At 42.6% G+C, this 23,920-nt stretch overlaps 1 protein-coding gene across 1 annotated transcript in view; it reads left to right on the plus strand.

Annotated features, from left to right (window-relative positions):
• The window catches only part of gpr146 (G protein-coupled receptor 146), a 52,367-nt gene that overhangs the window by 20,096 nt on the left and 8,351 nt on the right, over positions 1–23,920 (plus strand). The window lies entirely within an intron of this gene.

Here is a 23,920-nt window from a genome sequence, read left to right on the forward strand (position 1 = left end):
GACTGATGAGGTAAATACATTAATTTGGTTGGGAAGCCATGGCATACAATGTTCTGTCCATGACAACATCTCAGCGCACCGTGTACTCTGTGTCCAATTCTGTGCTTTGTCGCCATTGTGGGAGTAATGTCTCTTGCCGAAGAAGCTGTGGAAGGTATTTCGCGGGGACGCATGCCCCCGCCCCCCTTGGCCGCTGGCGCGAGGGCCCGTCGCGGCCGCTTGCGGCTTTAATTAGGGCCCGAGCCCTATAGGGCGAAGGCCCTATTGTTCTTGTAAGAGTTCACTATTATTATTCTTCCGTCTTCTTCTTTATTTTTCTCCGCTGTTGGGCCATTTTCGGGGCACTTGCCATGGGCGAAAACGCACGAAATTTGGCACCAGTTCCGAGAATTGCCACCGCTACTCAGAACCAAAAGCCCAAACTTGGCCGGGGCTCAGGGCCTCTATAGCGCCCCCTAAGTCGTTGTGATTTTGGTCTCCCGCATTAAGGTGCCTGGTTGCCATGTAGTTTGTAGTAGTGGCATGCCATTTGGTACGCATATGTATCTCACTAAGCTGGACAAAAATGTAATGCCAATGCATTAGCCACGCCCAACAGGAAGTGAGGTAATTTCACTTTTGTGCGAAATGCATGGCCACGAAGACGGCGCAACTCCTCCTAGACCGTTCATAGGAATGTCACCAAAATTGATACACATCATCTACAGACATGGGTGACAAAAGTTACTAAATACGTTTCACGTAGGATAAACCGTTCAGAAGTTATACGTCAATCAATTTTCGATGCAAAATTTTACATGCTTAAAAATTCATAACAAATCTTCTAGTTGCTCAAAACTGCTCATACTTCACACGCACATCACTCGTTGGGCTTCCGACATGTTACCCAATTTCTGTGATATTTCGCCACTGGGGGCGCTATTTTTGGGCAAAAAATCCAATCTTTCCTCAAATTTGGTCAAACTTCACGGCCACCCTCTTTCTACCTCCCATGTCATGTATACCACATTTTGGGTATTTTCGTCCATGGGGGGCGCTGTTTTTGGCCGACGCAATTGCTCCAAAACGGGTTTTTGGTAAATTATTCCATAATGCTTTCCCTTCACACCACTACCTTGTGATAGTACGTTGCTGTTGTAGACACTTATTTTTCCAACTCATAATCACTCATGTACAGCATAGCGCCACCTACTGACATGGGAAAAACCAAAAAATTTATTCTTCAAAAATCTATATCTCATCTTCTATTTACTCAATTGTCATCAAACTTCATACGCAAACTCTTCATAGCTCACCTGACATATACGCCAAATTTTGTGCACTTTCGCCCCTGGGGGTGCTGGTTATGGCAAAAATGATATTGCAGCTTCTGATTTGTCAAACTTGGCAAGCAAACTCTTTACAAGACCCTTTTTGGGGCGCTTGCCATGGTCAACAACGCACGAAATTTGGCTCCTTTTTCTTAGACTGCCACCGCTACTGAGAACCAGAAGCCCAGATCCAGGCGGGCCTCAGGGCCTCTTTAGCGCCCCCTAAGTCGTTGTGATTTTGGCTTCCCGCATAAAGGTGCCTGGTTGCCATGTAGTTTGTAGTAGTGGCATGCCATTTGGTACGCATATGTATCTCACTAAGCCGGACAAAAATGTCTTGCCAATGCATTAGCCACGCCCAACAGGAAGTGAGGTAATTTCACTTTTGTGCGAAATGCATGGCCACGAAGACGGCGCAACTCCTCCTAGGCCGTTCATAGGAATGTCACCAAAATTGATAGACATCACCTACAGACATGGCTGACAAAAGTTCCTAAATAGATTTCACGTAGGATAAGCCGTTCAGAAGTTATACGTCAATCAATTTTCAATGCAAAATTTTACATGCTTAAAAATTCATAACAAATCTTCTAATTGCTCAAAACTGCTCATTCTTCACACGCAAATCACTCATTGGGCTTCTGACATGCTACCCAATTTCTGTGATATTTTGCCACTGGGGGCGCTATTTTTGGGCAAAAAATCCAATCTTTCCTCAAATTTGGTCAAACTTCACGGCCACCCTCTTACTACCTCCCATGTCATGTACACCACATTTTGGGTATTTTCGTCCATGGGGGGCGCTGTTTTTGGCCAACGCAATTGCTCCAAAACGGGTTTTTGCTAAATAATTCCATAATGCTTCTCCTTCACACCACTACCTTGTGATAGTACGTTGCTGTTGTAGTCACTTAATTTTCCAACTCATAATCGCTCATGTACAGCATAGCGCCACCTACTGACATGGGAAAAACCAAAAAATTTATTCTTCAAAAATCAATATCTCATCTTCTATTTTCTCAATCTTGATCAAACTTGATCCGCACACTCTTAACAGGTCACCTGACATATGTGCCAAATTTTCTGAACTTTTGCCACTGGGGGCGCTGTTTTCAGGCAACAATTTATATCTCGGCTTCTGATTGGTCAAACTTGATCAAACTTGACAAAACAACTCTTCATAGGTCCCTTGACATGTATACCAAATTTGGTGAACTTTCACCACTGGGGGCGCTCATTGCGCTGTAGCAGTTGCAGGACAGGTCTTTACAATCATGAGGCACCAGGAGTATGTTGTTTTGGTTGCCTTAAACACACATGACTTGTGGGAAACGGGTAGGCAGTCGGGAGCAAGTGTTGTAGCGTTACATACAGACTAATAGATGTCTAACAGAAGACAATCCTATGTAGCTATAGCTTGGTGACTGATGAGGTAAATACATTAATTTGGTTGGGAAGCCATGGCATACAATGTTCTGTCCATGACAACATCTCAGCGCACCGTGTACTCTGTGTCCAATTCTGTGCTTTGTCGCCATTGTGGGAGTAATGTCTCTTGCCGAAGAAGCTGTGGAAGGTCTTTCGCGGAGACGCATGCCCCCGCCCCCCTTGGCCGCTGGCGCGAGGGCCCGTCGAGGCCGCTTGCGGCTTTAATTAGGGCCCGAGCCCTATAGGGCGAAGGCCCTATTGTTCTTGTAAGAGTTCACTATTATTATTCTTCTTTATTTTTCTCCGCTGTTGGGCCATTTTCGGGGCGCTTGCCATGGGCGAAAACGCGCGAAATTTGGCGCCACTTCCGAGAATTGCCACCGCTACTCAGAACCAAAAGCCCACACTTGGCCGGGGCTCAGGGCCTCTATAGCGCCCCCTAAGTCGCTGTGATTTTGGCATCCCGCATTAAGGTGCCTGGTTGCCATTTAGTTTGTAGTAGTGGCATGCCATTTGGTATGCATATGTAGCTCACTAAGCCGGACAAAAATGTAATGCCAATGCATTAGCCACGCCCAACAGGAAGTGAGGTAATTTCACTTTTGTGTGAAATGCATGGCCACGAAGATGGCGCAACTCCTCCTAGACCGTTCATAGGAATGTCAGCAAAATTGAAACCCATCATCTACAGACATGGCTGACAAAAGTTACTAAATACGTTTCACGTAGGATAAACCGTTCAGAAGTTATACGTCAATCAATTTTCACTTCAAAATTTTACATGCTAAAAAATTCATAGCAAATCTTCTAATTGCTCAACACTGCTCATACTTCACACGCTAATCACTCATTGGGCTTCTGACACGTTACCCAATTTCTGTGATATTTCGCCACTGGGGGCGCTATTTTTGGGCAAAAAATCCAATCTTTCCTCAAATTTGGTCAAACTTCACGGCCAGCCTCTTACTACCTCCCATGTCATGTATACCACATTTTGGGAATTTTCGTCCATGGGGGGCGCTGTTTTTGGCCGACGCAATTTCTCCAAAACGGGTTTTTGGTCAATAATTCCATAATGCTTTTCCTTCACACCACTACCTTGTGATAGTGCGTTGCTGTTGTGGACACTTATTTTTCCATCTCATAATCACTCATGTGCAGCTTAGCGCCACCTACTGACATGGGAAAAACCAAAAAATTTATTCTTCAAAAATCTATATCTCATCTTCTGCTTACTCAATTGTCATCAAACTTCATACACAAACTCTTCATAGCTCACCTGACATGTAGGCCAAATTTTGTGCACTTTCGCCCCTGGGGGTGCTGGTTATGGCAGAAATGATATTGCAGCTTCTGATTTGTCAAACTTGGCAAGCAAACTCTTTACAAGACCCTTTTTGGGGCGCTTGCCATGGTCGACATCGCACGAAATTTGGCTCCTTTTTCTTTGACTCCCACCGCTACTGAGAACCAGAAGCCCAGATCCAGGCGGGCCTCAAGGCCTCTATAGCGCCCCCTAACTCATTGTGATTTTGGCCTCCCGCATTAAGGTGCCTGGTTGCCATGTAGTTTGTAGTAGTGGCATGCCATTTGGTACGCATATGTATCTCACTAAGCCGGACAAAAATGTAATGCCTATGCATTAGCCACGCCCTACAGGAAGTGAGGTAATTTCACTTTTGTGCGAAATGCATGGCCACGAAGACGGCGCAACTCCTCCTAGACCATTCATAGGAATGTCACCAAAATTGATACACATCATCTACAGACACGGCTGACAAAAGTTCCTAAATATGTTTCACGTAGAATAAACCGTTCAGAAGTTATACGTCAATCAATTTTCAATGCAAAATTTTACATGCTTAAAAATTCATAACATATCTTCACATTGCTCAAAACTGCTCATACTTCACAGGCAAATCACTCATTGGGCATCTGACATGTTACCCAATTTCTGTGATTTTTCGCCACTGGGGGCGCTATTTTTGGGCAAAAACTACAATCTTTCCTCAAATTTGGTCAAACTTCACGGCCACCCTCTTACTACCTCCCATGTCATGTACACCACATTTTGGGAATTTTCATCCATGGGGGGCGCTGTTTTTGGCCAACGCAATTGCTCCGAAACAGGTTTATGGTTAATAATTCCATAACGCTTCTCCTTCACACCACTACCTTGTGATAGTACGTTGCTGGTGTAGACACTTATTTTTCCAACTCATAATCGCTCATGTGCAGCATAGCGCCACCTACTGACATGGGAGAAACCAAAAAATTTATTCTTCAAAAATCAATATCTCATCTTCTATTTTCTCAATCTTGATCAAACTGGATACGCACACTCTTAACAGGTCACCTGACATATGTGCCAAATTTTGTGAACTTTTGCCACTGGGGGCGCTGTTTTCAGGCAACAATTTATATCTCGGCTTCTGATTGGTCAAACTTGATCAAACTTTACAAAACAACTCTTCATAGGTACCTTGATATGTATACCAAATTTGGTGAACTTTCACCACTGGGGGCGCTCATTGCGCTGTAGCAGTTGCAGGAGAGGTGTTTACAATCATGAGGCACCAGGAGTATGTTGTTTTGGTTGCGTTAAACACACATGACTTGTGGACCACTGGGGGCGCTCATTGCACTGTAGCAGTTGCAGGAGAGGTGTTTACAATCATGAGGCACCAGGAGTATGTTGTTTTGGTTGCCTTAAACACACATGACTTGTGGGGAATGGGTAGGCAGTCGGGAGCAATTGTTGTAGCGTTACATACAGACTAATAGATGTCTAACAGAAGACAATCCTATGTAGCTATAGCTTGGTGACTGATGAGGTAAATACATTAATTTGGTTGGGGAGCCATGGCATAAAATGTTCTGTCCATGACAACATCTGAGCGCACCGTGTACTCTGTGTCCAATTCTGTGCTTTGTCACCATTGTGGGAGTAATGTCTCTTGCCAAAGAAGCTGTGGAAGGCATTTCGCGGGGACGCATGCCCCCGCCCCCCTTGGCCGCTGGCGCGAGGGCCCGTCGAGGCCGCTTGCGGCTTTAATTCTTCTTCTTCTTCTTCTTCTTCTTCTTTATTTTTCTCCGCTGTTGGGCCATTTTCGGGGCGCTTGCCATGGGCGAAAACGCGCGAAATTTGGCGCCAGTTCCGAGAATTGCCACCGCTACTCAGAACCAAAAGCCCAAACTTGGCCGGGGCTCAGGGCCTCTATAGCGCCCCCTAAGTCGTTGTGATTTTGGTCTCCCGCATTAAGGTGCCTGGTTGCCATGTAGTTTGTAGTAGTGGCATGCCATTTGGTACGCATATGTATCTCACTAAGCCGGACAAAAATGTAATGCCAATGCATTAGCCACGCCCAACAGGAAGTGAGGTAATTTCACTTTTGTGCGAAATGCATGGCCACGAAGACGGCGCAACTCCTCCTAGACCGTTCATAGGAATGTCACCAAAATTGATACACATCATCTACAGACATGGCTGACAAAAGTTACTAAATACGTTTCACGTAGGGTAAACCGTTCAGAAGTTATACGTCAATCAATTTTCGAAGCAAAATTTTACATGCTTAAAAATTCATAACAAATCTTCTAGTTGCTCAAAACGGCTCATTCTTCACACGCAAATCACTCATTGGGCTTCTGACATGTTACCCAATTTCTGTGATATTTCGCCACTGGGGGCGCTATTTTTGGGCAAAAATTCCAATCTTTCCTCAAATTTGGTCAAACTTCACGGCCACCCTCTAACTACCTCCCATGTCATGTATACCACATTTTGGGTATTTTCGTCCATGGGGGGCGCTGTTTTTGGCCGACGCAATTGCTCCAAAACGGGTTTTTGGTAAATTATTCCATAATGCTTTCCCATCACACCACTACCTTGTGATAGTACGTTGCTGTTGTAGACACTTATTTTTCCAACTCATAATCGCTCATGTACAGCATAGCGCCACCTACTGACATGGGAAAAACCAAAAAATTTATTCTTCAAAAATCTATATCTCATCTTCTATTTACTCAATTGTCATCAAACTTCGTACGCAAACTCTTCATAGCTCACCTGACATATACGCCTTATTTTGTGCACTTTCGCCCCTGGGGGTGCTGGTTATGGCAAAAATGATATTGCAGCTTCTGATTTGTCAAACTTGGCAAGCAAACTCTTTACAAGACCCTTTTTGGGGCACTTGCCATGGTCGACATCGCACGAAATTTGGCTCCTTTTTCTTAGACTCCCACCGCTACTGAGAACCAGAAGCCCAGATCCAGGCGGGCCTCAGGGCCTCTATAGCGCCCCCTAACTCATTGTGATTTTGGCCTCCCGCATTAAGGTGCCTGGTTGCCATGTAGTTTGTAGTAGTGGCATGCCATTTGGTACGCATATGTATCTCAGTAAGATGGACAAAAATGTAATGCCAATGCATTAGCCACGCCCAACAGGAAGTGAGGTAATTTCACTTTTGTGCGAAATGCATGGCCACGAAGACGGCGCAACTCCTCCTAGACCGTTCATAGCAATGTCACCAAAATTGATACACATCATCTACAGACATGGCTGACAAAAGTTCCTAAATAAGTTTCACGTAGAATAAACCGTTCAGAAGTTATACGTCAATCAATTTTCAATGCAAAATTTTACATGCTTAAAAATTCATAACATATCTTCAAATTGCTCAAAACTGCTCATACTTCACACGCAAATCACTCATTGGGCATCTGACATGTTACCCAATTTCTGTGATATTTCGCCACTGGGGGCGCTATTTTTGGGCAAAAAATCCAATCTTTCCTCAAATTTGGTCAAACTTCACGGCCACCCTCTTACTACCTCCCATGTCATGTACACCACATTTTGGGAATTTTCGTCCATGGGGGGCGCTGTTTTTGGCCAACACTATTGCTCCGAAACAGGTTTTTGGTAAATAATTCCATAATGCTTCTCCTTCACACCACTACCTTGTGATAGTACGTTGCTGTTGTAGACACTTATTTTTCCAACTCATAATCGCTCATGTGCAGCATAGCGCCACCTACTGACATGGGAGAAACCAAAAAATTTGTTCTTCAAAAATCAATATCTCATCTTCTATTTTCTCAATCTTGATCAAACTTGATACGCACACTCTTAACAGGTCACCTGACATATGTGCCAAATTTTGTGAACTTTTGCCACTGGGGGCGCTGTTTTCAGGCAACAATTTATATCTCGGCTTCTGATTGGTCAAACTTGATCAAACTTTACAAAACAACTCTTCATAGGTCCCTTGATATGTATACCAAATTTGGTGAACTTTCACCACTGGGGGCGCTCATTGCGCTGTAGCAGTTGCAGGAGAGGTGTTTACAATCATGAGGCACCAGGAGTATGTTGTTTTGGTTGCCTTAAACACACATGACTTGTGGACCACTGGGGGCGCTCATTGCGCTGTAGCAGTTGCAGGAGAGGTGTTTACAATCATGAGGCACCTGGAGTATGTTGTTTTGGTTGCCTTAAACACACATGACTTGTGGGGAATGGGTAGGCAGTCGGGAGCAAGTGTTGTAGCGTTACATACAGACTAATAGATGTCTAACAGAAGACAATCCTATGTAGCTATAGCTTGGTGACTGATGAGGTAAATACATTAATTTGGTTGGGAAGCCATGGCATAAAATGTTCTGTCCATGACAACATCTCAGCGCACCGTGTACTCTGTGTCCAATTCTGTGCTTTGTCACCATTGTGGGAGTAATGTCTCTTGCCAAAGAAGCTGTGGAAGGTATTTCGCGGGGACACATGCCCCCGCCCCCCTTGGCCGCTGGCGCGAGGGCCCGTCGAGGCCGCTTGCGGCTTTAATTGTGTTTGTTGTTTTGTGAACAGAATAGGATGATACGGAGTGAACGAGTAACCAATGGATCCACACTATACACAAATATACCGTTATAATAATGTGTACATTGTTATTATATAATGTTAATACACAATGTAATTAATACACACGTGTTGGAATTTACTCTCCTACCCTACAATATATATATTCTGACCTTTTAATTGCATTAATATTTTGTTTTGGGCTTGAGATATGGGCAGATCTCCATTTGGCGGCCATTTTGGACGCCGTCTTGAATTTCTCAGAGAGCACAAGGGGGATTTCCGGGGACTTTTAGTATGTTATTCCTAAAGGTATTCTGAACATATTCTGAAATTTTCAGCTTGTTACTAATTTGTTCCGGGTATAACCCTATTACTCCTGGGCTATAAAAGCAGAGAAACGTCACGAGATAGCTGTGTGATAGTTAAAGGAACCCAAATGCCTGCTTGTAGTGACAACAAGCAAATCTGTCCTAAACAAACATTTAATATTATGTACTGGTGTATTTATCAAGACCAGTTTCTTGACCACGAGTTGTTTATGGCACTGTTTCTCAACCACTGGGCCATGAGCCGCAAAGTGCCATCTAGTGGGCATGAATTTTTATCAGGTTTGAAGCCAAGTACTAATAGTTCAGGATGTCGTAGTGTCCCAAATACGGTAGCTGGTTTGACTTACACCTTTCAAGTGGAATAAATACATTTGTGGGTAAATTAAGAAGAACAAGTCTTTATTATTGATACGTTCCTCCTTTGCATTTAACCCCCCCCACACACAGAGTGTGCACGCGCAGTGGGCAGAATAAATAAATCCGTTTGTGGGTAAATTATATGGATCTGTGATGCCTGCTGGACAAGAAGAGTAGGGAGGATTGGGAATCGAACAGCTGTGGTTTGTTTACACCCGATACCAAAACTTCTAGCGTCCTAGCAACCATCGCAAAGACGCATACAAAGCCCAGAAATTCCTCCTTACCCTGGCAAAAACGGTACAGGGTTTATCTTGTAGTGTTTTGATCCCCAGATCTTTGACCCAGCTACATATAAAAAATTGCACTCCTCCATGCTCTTCCAGGTTTTCATCTGTGTGTCCGTGTAGAAGGATGTCTGCAGCACCAGGTAGTCTGAGATGTCGGGGAACTCAACGGATGGATAATTTTCCAACTCATAATTAATGAATGAATGACTTTATTTAAACACGATAAGTTGATCAGCAGAGCTGGTGGGGTCATGCATGTACAGGTACAAATACAAAAGACTAAAAATATATACAATCTTAAAAAAATTTTAATATGTTGATTGTCTGTTAATTATCTTCACAATAAGTTAATTAATAGTATGTATAACTATTGTCTCTGTATTTAGTTCCGGCTACAGTGGGATCAAAATTTATTCTACTAATGTCAAATTTAGCTCGTAAATTTTTCTTTCATAGGAAAAATCCTTCTTTGTTAGCGTGTAAGGATCTAAGTGGTTTCTATATCCACTTCTTCTGAGTGAACGTCTTGGTTTTAATAACTTGCTTGTTTGCTGAACACAAACATGGCAATAAGTTCTTGTGTTAATGGACCAGACTCCACTTTTGGATCATTAATCGCTTTTAACTGAGGCCATGTACACACGTAGCCGGGTATTTTTAAAACCGAACATTCCCCCCCGTTTATAAAAATGTTTTATCCACACCACCTCGTCTTCGAAAAAAATCCCTTCCACACATAACCGAACATCTGCGTTTTCAATCACATTCATAAGCATTCCAAACCTGTAGATGGCATTATTTCCCCAAACCTGTAGATGGCATTATTTCCCCAAATCCTACCCCCTAATCACATCAGAATAGCACCTGCACAATAATTAACGCTTTCAAGGCACTACTCCGATCCATTACTCTTTGTCCATGCTTAATCTGGCTTCTGCAGTAAACAAAGGTCGCACGTTTGACGTCAGGGCAGATTTGTTGTCATTTTTTTGGCGCAGATTGTGACGTTCTAAAACGCAAAACTCCGGTTATCTCTGTCTACACGAAAAGGCATACACGGAGTTTTCAAAAATCTTCACTTTGCCCGGAGTTTTTTAAAATATTTGTTTTTGATGTGTTTTCATGTGGATGACAGGCCAAAACGTAGAAAAATATCTTTGATTTAGCAGATACCCGGCTACGTGTGGATGGGGTCTGAGAATGCCCTGCATGCATGGTTTTATGTTGGCTTCTAGCACAGCCATACAGTTTTAAATACAATACCTACAGTTAAAAACAGTTTGTTTTTATTGCACTTATTTAATTCCTGGGCTCCCATCTGTAACAGGGAGTGATGTTGCATCCCATTAACACACTTTACAACGGATTATTAGATTCTAATAGAATAGATGAGCCAAAATAATTGGGGATCTTTTTTTAATGGGCCCCGACTCGTTACAAGTACGAATAGGTGGGCCTCGAAGCAGAAAAGGTTGAGAACCGCTGGTTTATGGGATGATGTTGGTAGAAGAACAAACATATTTTCACATATAATTATTTCACCTGTTACTGGTATCCATTTAACACTGACAGGACCAATGACTGTGTAAAACATGGACAACGTATCTTCTTGAACAAGTGAAGCCACTACAGGTCTAGCGCCCCTGCTGGTTGGCTGCAGTATAATTTTTAGCTCCACCCATCCCATGGCGTTCAGTGAGAAAGAAGCCATGTCACGTCTCTTGTCTAAATTGTCTTTTCATCTAATGTCTGATTTGAACAGCTTATTTTCCCTATGTTGATATCTACATATTTTTATTCCCCCCCCCCAGAAATTAATTTTTAAAAAGTTATTCTAGTATATCATAAGAAGACGTGGCTACACGTGGGAGTAAAGTGATTCACAGCCTTGGCAGGAAGAGACCGGCTGCAGTGCCTGCATCATGCTCTGTCTGTTCATTACTTATCTCTACTTGTTTGAACTTTTATGGACACATGCAATAGTACAAACCGTTAGCCGTTTCTCTTAAAAATGTTTAAAACATCGAGAGGTTTAATAGGAAAAGCCTAGTTTAATTGCACTAGCTACCTAGCCGAATAGCTATATTATTTCAGTATTAACGACATTCAGGTAGCCAGCTTTTGAAATTTGCGCCAAAGCCGTTTGTTCGTCAGCAAACACAGACTCTAGCAATAACATTCAGATGGATTCTATAAGTAGGCTAGTTTACAGTGTGCCTAGAATAACCATGTGTCCCAAATGAGTTATTAACGTAACATTAGTCGCATCAATGTCAGCAAATTTCCAGTTGATGTGATAAATGTCCTTCACTAGACACATCCGTATTAATGAAATATCTCCAGTTGAAACTACTTAATCTCTCTGGCCGTATTCATCTGATCATTTCTATCACCGTACTTTGGGAGGAGGGGGCGGGACCTACCAAATGAGTAGGCGTACCTGACTTCAACTTTTGTTTGTACTGCGCAGACTCTGGCTCCAAATATGACATCGCAGATGTATTCTGGCGTCATTTCTATAGGATGGGAGGCAATGGAGCCACGGCGTCCATGCTTTCTACAGTCGACGGGGAAGACGCACGACTCTCATGGCGCTCAAACATGATTACAGATTTATCGTAAATTTAAGCGAAATTCAGACCAGCCATCATTCGCAAACATCCATGAGGAAACTGTAGATAGTACTGTTTACTACCGTAAAGTAAGAATTAATAAATGTACATATTGTGCTTTATAGAACTGGTCAAAGACTTGTGACCTCAATTCTACGGCAAAAATGTGTGATTGCTATATTATCTGGGTTTTTTAAGCTTGATGTTCCTGTTATGTGATACTTCCATTTGATTAGTTACAACCAGCACTGCTGGAATGAAGTTCCATTTAACAGTTATTCCATGAAATCGAGTCGTACATGAGCCTGATCGCTGAGGAAGTGCGTAGTGCCGAGTTGGCTATAAGCCATGTATGATAAGATTGAGTGGAATAACTGTTTTAGTCTGTCCACATTGACTGGATTTTGAGAAACAGAGCATTTTTATTTTTTGCAAAATCGGTAAATAAATCTTTATACAAAATATCTGACAAAATCCTTAACACTTAGAATATAAACAAACCGGCGAAATGACAGGAGCCATTTGTGAAAAATGCTGTAATATTAATTCTTGAAAATGTTTTAAAGAAAGATACATTCTTACCATCAAATACTTTTATTCCTTTTTTTTTTTGAGTAGAGTTTTTATTTCATCCTCGGTTGGTTCAGCAACACGTGCCGCCATTCTGTTTTTCTCTACTCAAGGTATATGAGCTGATAGCCTAGTAGTAGAGTAGCCAATCAGAGCGCATGATTGCTCATATCCAGTGAATGTAGATAGAATAAATTATAATATCACAAAAGTATGTGTCCTGACATTGTAAACAGGCACGTTTTGTTCCTGTGCTTGAGTCTAAAACGATGGACTATACAGGGTCTACAACATCACTGTGTTATACGCTATGAGGTGAATAAAAAGTTATTGCTGTGAGAAATATACCTCCACGCAGACAACTTGGAAATGGTGTATTTCTGTGTCAAGCTGTAGATGAAAATGAGATTAATTATAGTGGAAAGAAAATTACTGTAGATAAATTATTAACAGAAATATCCGGAAACTCTAAAGCTTAATGCAAAATTACGATATTACCACTTTATATATATCTTTTTTACCTAGTGTAGCTCTAATACTAATGTTTACCCTATTAATGATTAAAACACATTGCTAAAGATATAAAACTAAAGATTATGCTTTAATTATCAGTTAGCTAGTGCGTAATGTCAGCAGTGGGCACAATTAATAAGCTGCCTGCCTATTTATCTCGAATAACTGTAAATGGGAGATGAAAACAAGAGAGATAAAAATAACCCAAAATGTCTGACTGAAAGTGAAATACAAAACAGATTGAGTCCATAACAGGGGCGATTTCTCAGAGACAACAAGGGAAGCCGAGCTTCCCCTAAAATTCTCTCCCCAAACTGCAGCGTCTACGACGTTGAATTCTCATTAAAACAATAACTTGCATAATATATGCCCAAGATTGTATTTATGTTCATAACTATCCTGTAACTTATTTGAGTGATGTCTGACGAACTTGCAGTTCGCTACGAGAATCACCTTTGCTGCCAGGCTGTAACCTTTCTTATTTCAATGGGCTCTATGGACTGGCAGCAGTGTTACCAGATTGGGCGGTTTTAAGTGCATTTTGGCGGGTTTTGAATATATTTTGGGATGGAAAATGTCAGCAGTATCTGGCAACACTGACTGGCAGCCGGGTATCCGTTGCAGTCTACGAGACGGCTCTGAACAGCCAATTTCGGCTAGTTGTTATTGGTTAAAATCAAGAAAATCGTCACTTCCAGGGAAGCCGGGCTTCTCTGGGACTAAACGAGACAGTGGGAGGGACAAGAAGCCGGGCTGATGAAGGATTATTGGAGGTAGTGTTTGAAAGACATGAGGAGGGCGGTACTTCAGCGAGGAACATGGAAGTATGATCAGTCAGTATGATCTAGCAGATGTCGAGAAAGTGTAGTCGTGTGCCAAAGTGCTGTCCGAATTTCTTTTCATATAAACGGTTCTTCTCATTGATGTCTCTGTACATTACTCTGTAAATAAATGTAAATATTACTCGTTGTGCTCTGTTAACTTTCATCCATTCTATCAGTTTGATCATTCGTGAATTCACTCGTTTATTTCATTTGTAGTTCAATCTGGTTGTAGGCTAGCTTGAGCCTTATTGGGATCTGCAGTGCTAGCTGCTAACAGAAATTGGTGAAGTCTCTGGAAAGCACAACCAGCTAGTATGACAGGGTCACAGACCATTTTCTGGAAAAGGAGCGGAGGGCAGAATTTGTGTATAAATAGTGTGCATCATATAATGTTCATGAATCTGAAGTGTGTATATTGTTCAGTAATGTTAAGAGAATGGTGGGCTCTGTGTTATAGGTTATACCTGGGTATAATATTCAAGGTTCTGTGTGTTGCATAGCCTACCTGGTTATGGATTTCCAGACTGTGTTGCAGATGATGTTCAAGGATGTGTTGCACAGCTGGGTGTTGTGTTAAAGACTCTGTGTTGCATATCAGGGTATGATGTTCAAGGCTCTTCGTTGAATAGCCAGTGATTTTTGGATGTTTGATATTTTTGATTAAGGATATGAGGCACTAGCCTGGCAAGCCAGACTATAACATGAAATGTACAAGCAAAAATACTTTCTGCCACTAGGTAGGGTTGTCTAGTTCACTATGCTAATGGGGCACACCTTTCTATGCTTTGATATCCGGCCTACAGGTTTTACGATGAATGCGTAAAATGGGCTTCCCCTGTTTTAAAAACCAGCAGCCGCCACTGGTCCATAAGTACATAAGGTGAAAATGTGTATGTACAGTACTGTCCAAAAGTCTTTGGCACCCTAATTTTTTTTTCATACAAACTTTGTTATAGATTTCTATTTTATGACTTTTTTATATTATGGAGTCAGTATGAAAACATTTTAGAGTCCAAATGTTCGTTTTTTTCCAGCACAAAATTAAATGTTATAGAAAAAAGAAGTTTGTATCTGAGCAGCTTATTACATAAGAGACCAGTTTTCAGATTAAAAAAGAAAACATAATGAAGGCTGCTGGGTTTTGCTGCAAAATTAAGAAGCGAGTGAAGAACTGTGGCTGGTTCTGTAAGATGTTCAGTAAAACCTACAGCTCATTTCCTTATAAAACTGCACTCACTGCACCTGAGACGACTATTTTTTTAAAGCAAAGGATCGTCTCACACCAAATATTGACTTTGTTTCATTTATTATGGCTTACTGATTACCGTTTAATGTTAAAACATTTGTCGTTATTTTTTTAAGCCATTTTTGATCTACGGCATTTCTTTACATGTGCCTAAGACTTTTGCACAGAATTGTATGTCAGAACTTGAGTCATCTTCTCGATCTTCTTTAAATTCGAAATATGATCAATTAAAACAGTGATTAAATTATGCCTAGTAGACCTTGGGATTATTGTTCTACTTTTTTTTCCTTTTTTTTTATTCATAACGGAGATTGTGAATGTACTCAGAAGCCTCAGTTTAAAAGACGTAGGCCGAGAACAAAGATCATTGTTAAGCGGTAGAGCGAGCATCACGTTGAATCTCTCTCTCTCTCTCTCCTAGTTGAGATGATCTTAACGTCGGCTTTCTGTAAAATTGTCCCTCCAGGCAGTGTAACCTCTTGATTATTTTTTATCCATGAGCTCAAGGTTAGAGTTTCTTAACCTTGTTGCATACAGTATATTGTACCACTTTATAGTTCTCTATTTGCACTGCACATGCAAAGCTGCTGGGAAGTGCATCATGTGACCTCGCTCTACATTCCAGTGGGGATCTGTGACGAGGTTGGCACTGCCTTATCACTCACCTCCCATCATATTCACTCAGCGTCACTCTCTCAGCTCTGCAGATGTTTTCTGTAGGAGTGTGCCAAGATGAGTTCCCTCCATTAGGGGGTGCAGCGAGTGACACAGGGCAGCACTTACCGCAGTTGTACTCTGGAATCTGTCTCTTTAATTGTGCTCCCTCGTGTGAGCCAGTGGCTCTGGAATGCTTCTCAAAGTGACGTGTTTGTAGCTTTTAAGAAATCAGCCAGAAAGGATGCAGTGAAGCGGGAAACGAGGGGCTGGTTCACATGTGGTACAGAAAGTTACACATGTAGTGTTAAAATTAATGCTGCGTTCATGGCGCCTTGTAAGTGGCAATTTGCAAGTTGTCATTTCCCACTTTGGCCTGTTTGACGTGTCTTTTGTTTGTTCTCTCAGAGCATGTAAAGCTCATAAAAAGCGATTTCACTGCACTTTACAGTTGCAGGTCTGAGGGGCTACCGGTTCTGTTTGACTGCCATGAATTTCAAACATTCATGTAATATTTTGGACAGAAATTGCAGCACAGCAACAATAGTGGACATTAGAGAGGAGCTTGGCAACAAGTTAACTGGCTAACATCAGCAACAATGCTAACAATGATGATTGCCTTTTCAAAGCAGTGATTAGTATGATTAGTGTTATAGATTTAACCAGGTACTGTGTCTGTAACTGATCTAAAGCTAATGCTACTATAAGTTAATTTGAAAATAAAGAAAGGGAACTTTACACTGTTTACTGTTTACAGCCTTCCACGGCCATGTTGATTTGATGTCACGCTGTAAACAATGAAGGAACTGCAAGTTGATAAGATTACCCCAAGGTGAAGAGTTGAATTTTCAGGTGAAAGGGGCATGTTCAGTGACTTTTATCACAACTTGCACAAATTACAACTTTGTCTCAAATGCAACATCGGCGGCAGCGGCTGTCCATCGCTAGCGATGATGACTGCTTCATTAGGACGAGCAGAAACACAGATGGGCCGCGAGGCCTGCACCAGAGCGACAGAGCCGCCCACAGCGGCGGCACCAATGGCCCGGCAGAGCCACCATGGAAATGTTTGGCCTTCTGAGCTCTCGTATACTATTTCTCCTTTCCTAATGAAGCAGCTTGCACAGTAAGTTAAGACAAACGATGTCATGCCCCCATCGTGTTGTCTCTCTGGGCCTCCAGACCTGATGCCAAGTGGTGCACAAAAGTTCCAAAGACCTGACGGGTATGGAAGTTGCCCCGCAGTGACAATTGACTTGTCGAGTGATGCCATCCGTTGGCCATTTGAGTGGCTCTTCCGCATGTCATCTAGTGGTGTCCCATTGACCCTGTTGGGTTCATCTGCCACATTGCACCGAAAAGCACCCTGCTGCCAGCGCCTTATTGGTGATGTACTATTTAACCCATAGCTGGAACTCAGGCAGGTGCTACCACTCCGGGTCAGAGTGGACCCGGGAGCAATGGTGATTAAGGGGTAACTCCAGTTTCCCCAATACTCAAGTCCCCCTGGACCTGAGACTCACCACCGGTTGCAGTTTAAAGTCATACCCAGGACTAAAAGCATAACTTGCTTACAAATGCTGGGAAAACTATTGCTTTGTGTGGCAGTGGGGGCATGGACGAGAGCCAGTTTGCAAATGGAGGGTGAGGCCAGGGAAAGTGAATGGCAAAATGATCACAACAGTGTCCCCGTGCGTCATTATTCCACTACACACAGGGACTATTGCACTGGTGCCAGAACTCTGAATCACGGGGACAGGTGAGTTTTCGTTCAGTAGTTTTCTTTAAATGAGCTCAGTGACTGCTTTTTAGAAATTTCGACCAACACACATAAAGGAATGCACCGGTCGAGAGAGCTCCCTCCTCTCCACTATCTCTTCCCTTATCAGCCCTCCGCCGTCACTCCAAGGCACACACACACAACATTAATTAGACACAAGTGTGATCATTTTGCCACTCACTTTCCTTGGCCTTGCACTGTAAAAAATGATTTGTTGTTTTAACTTAAAAAAGTTAGTGCAAGGGTTGCCTTAAGGGCTGCCTTAAAATTTTGAGTTCACTGAAATTAATATAGTAAGTTCACAACAATTTAACTTACTATGTGAATTCCAGTGAACTCAAAATTTTAAGGCAGCCCTTGCACTAACTTTTTTTAAGTTAAAACAACAAATTTTTTTTTACAGTGTGCCTTCCATTCACAAACTGGTGCTGGCCCATGCCCCGCTTAAGGTATTAGGCAGAGACCCGTCCACCCGTAAATTTGACGGGCAATTGCCGATTTCAACGGGCAAGTATACACACAGACGGATACTGAAACGGACGATAATGCCGAAAATTTTCGCACATGAATACTCCCACATGTCGTCCGATAAATCCAGTTATGTTCCGCCCACACACGGACTGGCCATCGGGAGTAGCGGGAGTTTTCCCGGTGGGCTGGTGGTTCAGCGTGGGCCGGCGGAGAAAAAAAAAAAAAAAACAGTTGCGCGCTGGCCTTTAATATGATAAGCAATGTTAACAGTTTCTTTAATTAATAGTTTCATTGATTAACAAGGGGGGTTCATTGGGGTATGGTAAAATAGAATACTGTTGGTTTTTTTTTTTTATTAAATACTGTAACTAGATCAAAAGATTATATACAATTCATTGTTGTTTATTTTCTTTTCACTTTTGTTACCAAATCAAACACCATACATACATCTGATACATTCAGGAGTGAAACTGAAAAAAATACAAAGTAAAAATATGCAATATTTCTGATCAAAAATTACACGCCATTTCACCCTGAAAATGTCCTAGAATGCAGGAAATGAAGTCTAAATTTCAAAAATTTTCTGGGGGGGCATGCCCCCAGACCCCCTTAGAGGGACTTCGCGCCTGTGGCGCTCGTCTTCGCACCTGCGGCGCTTATCAGGATTATATAAAATATTATTTTTGACTGGTAAATTTCTTTTTCTGCCTAATACCCTAGCCCCGCTGCTACACTGTGTTCGACTAGAGGTCATAAATTTTAATTCACAGCCTCCGACTCGACTCCGAATCATGAATTGAAGTCTTCTTGGCTCCCAGTTTCTCTTGAGTTCAGAGAGTGAGGTCATATCAACATGGCTACTCACAGTGTAAACAGTAAACAGAGCAGCACTTCTTCCTACTTTGTACCTCAAATGCACGGAGGTCGAAATCAACATCATCCCGAGGCCAGACTTCCTCATTCATCTGTAAACAAGAGTCAGTGTTTACACCTGTGCTCTGGTCTGGAGGCAGCATGGTGAGACCTTTCCTGAGGTAATCCTACACTCGTCTACCCCTCCTCTCCTCTCCTCCCCTCTCTTCTCTTCTCCCTTCCTTCACTCCTGTCCCCTTTTATCCCCTCTTCTCCTCTCTTCTCCTTCCCTCTCCTCTTCTCTCCCCTCTCTTTTCTCCTCCTCGCCTCTCATCTCTCTTTCCCCACCCTTCCTCTCTTCTCTCTTCTCTTCTCCCTTCTCTCTTCCTCTCCCCTCCTCCTCTCATCTCTTCTCCTCTTTTCTCTCCTCTCCTCCCCTCCTCTCCCCTCTTCTTCTCTTCTCCTCTCCTCTTCTCTCCCCTCCCCTCCTCTCCCCCTGCCCCTCCTTTCTTCTCTCCTCCTCTTCTCCCCTTTCCCTCCTCTCCCCTTCTCTCCTCCTCTTCTCCCCTTTCCCTCCTCTCCCCTCTTCTCGCCTCCTCTCTTCTCTTCTTCTTCCCCCTCTCCTCTCCTCTCCTCCTCTCCTGTCCCCTATTCTCCTCTCCTCTCCTCTCCTCTCCTCTCCTCTCCTCTCCTCTCCTCTCCTCTCCTCTCCTCTCCTCAGTCTTCCTCATGCTCAAGATTCCAGAAACAGCAGAAGAGGTTACTTACAACAGCGTCACAGACTCTTTGTTGTTTATTACACACAGAGGATATATCTCAGTTAGACCACCATGTGAGTCAGTCTTAAAAAAGTTTTTGGCTCCGTCTCTGTGCATGCACGCTCCGAGGTGTGAGTGGCGAGAGGATTATAGCCCAGGGGCAGGCGGAGGCAGTATATTAGATTTGTGGTGGTGTTTGTCATGAGGCCAGAACTTCTCAGAGCTTCTCTGCAGTCGAGTTATGCAATACAAAAGAAGAAAGTTTTCTTTTTTTGTACTGTGTCTCTGCTCTGGTGAAATAAACAGCCCAGGGTAATAAATGCTTTCTTACATACAGTGCATTTGCATATAATACATGTTTTAACAAGAGTATACGTGTTTGTTTAAAGAGTATGATTACCCGAAATTACATTTTTTAAACAGTAAACGCATTCATCCAAAAGATTATTACAGGGTTTTTTTTGTTGTTAATGCAAGTGGTTAGGTTAAGTATTTTATTATTACTTTAATAAAGTTATTTTAACAGTCAAATCACAGCTTGTACTCTCGTTACAGACAGAAATTTTCTTTCTTCCCAATTTAAAAAAAGGAGTATTTACTCCTCTGTTCCATATCCTTTAGAAATCCTTTCGCTTTATCAAATTAGTTGAATGTATAGCACCACATTTATTGTTGCACTCGACAAAAGTTTGGAACTTGCACTTTCTGACCTCCAGTTAGGGGGAAAAAAAACAGACTTGGAGTTCCTACTCGGTAACTCAGGACCGTCTCCTGAACCCTTTAGATCAGTCAGCATTCGGGATGATAAAATTCCCTGATTTGCTTCAGTGCACTGATTAAAAAAGCTTGCACCGGATACAGTTTGGGACGTAATCAGGATGCATTGTTTTTCACATCTTTGCATCATTAAACTCTGATTTATTATTATATAATTTTGATTAGAGACTCTCTGCCTTTATTACTTAGAAATGTAACCAATAATCTGTGACCAATAATTTTATATTTCGATTGAATCCTCCTCTGTAAACATCTTCACTGCTGTCACTGGCCAGTTCTCATCAAGTCTCTCGGCCAAGTCTCACGTGAGTTGGAGGCGTGTCCAGGTGAGTCACACAAGATCAGGAAACCGTCATCGTGGCTCGCTCACTGTGGCTCCAACTGGATTTCAAAATAAAAGTAGCTGTGGCTCTCTCACCACAGCACCAATGGGATTTCAAAATAAAAGTCCCTTCTCATTCTGGACCTCTTCGAGTCACTTGGAAGAGGAACACCTACCGTATTAAATTGCACAGCATCATATTCTTTTGCATCGTACTGCAGTGAAACACATTGTGTTGAATCAGTTGTATCGGATCATTGGAAATGCATGAAGATGTGTATCGCATCAGCCTCAGTGATGGGGATGCACATCCCTTGTCAACATACAGACATATTTCCTTGTTAAATCTATAACGCTGATTATACAGTTCGCTGTTTTGAGGAGGTAAATACTGTGACGCCCTGGCTCAATCGTGCCGTCCGGCGTTACGCCACTGCCTCCCATATTCTATGTTCCCACAGTAATACCAACTGCAGGCTGTGTCTTGATTTTGCTGTGTTCTTTGCATAGCCTGCAGGTGGAGTTGGAGCCTGCAGTCTGGGCGTAACCAGGAGGCGGAGTCCAGGGTATTTAGCTGGGATTCTGTCACCTGGGAGGGGGCTCTCTCATTTCAGCCCTGGCCTGACGGCGAGAGGCTGGTAGCTTGCTCTTCCAGCGGGTGTGGCTGGCGGCCTGCTTGTTGTGTCTTTGCTTGCTTGGTTCACGATAGTTTGTAAATGTTGTAAAATAAATGCGCACATGTGTGTGTATATATACCACTAACAGCGTATGTCTCCTTATATGTGGTGGCTACCTTGAGCCAGGTGGCCCTCACAATACACATCACTCATTGCTGACTAGCTTGTCACTAATAAAAGACAAACATGGAGGCATCCGGGTTTTTTTTCTGCACTTTGTAGCTCGAATACATGGAGATCATAAATGACATCGTTTCAGCTTTTGACTTCTACGATAACTCGAATGCAATGTAAGTCTCGTGGTGTTTGGTGATGTGACTGCTCTGTTACCCTGCTATCTCCACTCGCCCAACACAGGCTCATGAGAAAGCAGGAGTTCACACCAACACCACTGGCCTGAGCATTTGTACCATTCGCTTTTCTTTCAGATACTCACCACTGTTCTCCAGATTTGGGGGAGATGGTCTTTAACAGTCACAATTACTTTTAAGTTATTTGTATTGTTTTTTTTTTATGGTATATAGGACCCGCCCCCCATTTTTCAAATCTGCAGAAATGGACTAATAGAAATCCAGGATGAACATTAGGCCTGGGCGAGAGGGCGATGCAATCGATATCATAGATGATTGATGCGTGACCCGATGCTGACATGGTGCACAGAGGAAAAAGCTCTAATAGAGATCTTGGCATTTTTGCATGGAAAAGCACAGCCTGAAGCACGATTTGTGCTGATGTGAAATAAAAAAAAAAAGACAGCTCAGCCCACAGCACACTGTAACCATAGCCACATGACCAATATGACACGCCCTCTGTAATCACAAAAACAATGGCATAAGAGCTTATCAATTATTTTTTGCTCATATAGTAACAGTACACTTTGAAATTTGGTATGGTGTGTAGACTGGAAGCAAAAATGGCTTTAACATGTAGTTATGATGAAAAATGTAAAAAGTGGCTCATCTTACCCTGCTCTCCCCTACGGACTTCGTGAGAGGTTGTGTAAAATGTCTGAAAGCGATAGCGATTTTGAAGTAGGAACTCTCCAAATTAAATATTGAGAGGTGGATATATGTATGAACCTATATCGGTGAATGTGGCTCACTGGTTTGACCGTGCAGCCTCAGAATCAGTCAGCGACTCGGCCGACTCTGATCGCGGTGACCCTGGACCTCAACAAGACTCGCGCCCAAACGATTTATCCTGGTAGTTATGATAAATGCCTACTTTCATCGTAATACTAAATAAGAGCCCTTTTGAAGAATAATTAAACCGCCCTCCCTAGTTGATATAGGTAACAATTACTTGACAGTGTGCCGGTGAGCCACATTAACCTGCCATCCGCGGCATTACACTATTTATAGCCTACTCTAAGCGAGGAAATATCCCTTTGTCTCATTTCCACAATGATTGTACAGGATCCCTCAGGATTCTTGACTTGTCAGTTGCAAGGAAAAGTCAAAATATTTACTTCCAATCTTCTCTTTGCTTGAGCGTTGCTGGTCCGTTTCTTCTTTGACTGCTTGATTTTGTTTCACATGCACAATCCACTCTGCCCACCTCTTCTCCTCTTTTGGAAAAAGCCAACCCTCTGGCTTCATGCGCACAATCCACTCTCTCCACCTCTTCTCCTCTTCCGGAAAAAAAACAACCCTCTGGCTTCACGTGCACAATCCACTGTCTCCGCCTCGTCTCCTCTTTCGGAAAAAGCCAACCCACTCGCTCCGCCTCTTCTCCGCTTTCGGAAAAAGCCAACCCATTCGCTCCACCTCTTCTCCTCTTCTGGAAAAAGCCAATCCACTCTCTCTGCCTCTTCTCCTTTCTCGGTAAAAGGTAAAAACTTCTTCCTGAACCGGTCCTGTTGTTACAGTTCACTGCACAACAATAAGGCCTGGGGTTTTGTTTGGAAATTCCTGAACGCTCGTCTGCACTCAAGCCGAACAGCAACGTAAGTAAACGGAAGTGGACTCAACTCAAGTGGTTTGTTTGTCTTAAATGACGTCACGCGCCGAGTGGTCACGAAAATAGCCGAACAGAAATTCGTCATGATCCGCGCTAACTTATTTTAATTATTACTTTTTAACAATACTTCTTGGGACCAGAAGAAAATTACAGAGGGGTTTTTTAACATATAAAGTTTCAAATGTGCATAAAATTAAAACCGTTGCCTATGAGCTTTAATATAAACAACTCAGATGCGTTACAAATCAAGCAGATACTGATGTGCAAAAAATATTCGACGACTCATGGACATGAACTTCATCATTTGACTGAGAGATGCTAATATATT

Source organism: Neoarius graeffei, chromosome 16 (genome assembly GCF_027579695.1).
Source record: "Neoarius graeffei isolate fNeoGra1 chromosome 16, fNeoGra1.pri, whole genome shotgun sequence".
Classification (NCBI taxonomy): Eukaryota; Metazoa; Chordata; class Actinopteri; order Siluriformes; family Ariidae; genus Neoarius; species Neoarius graeffei.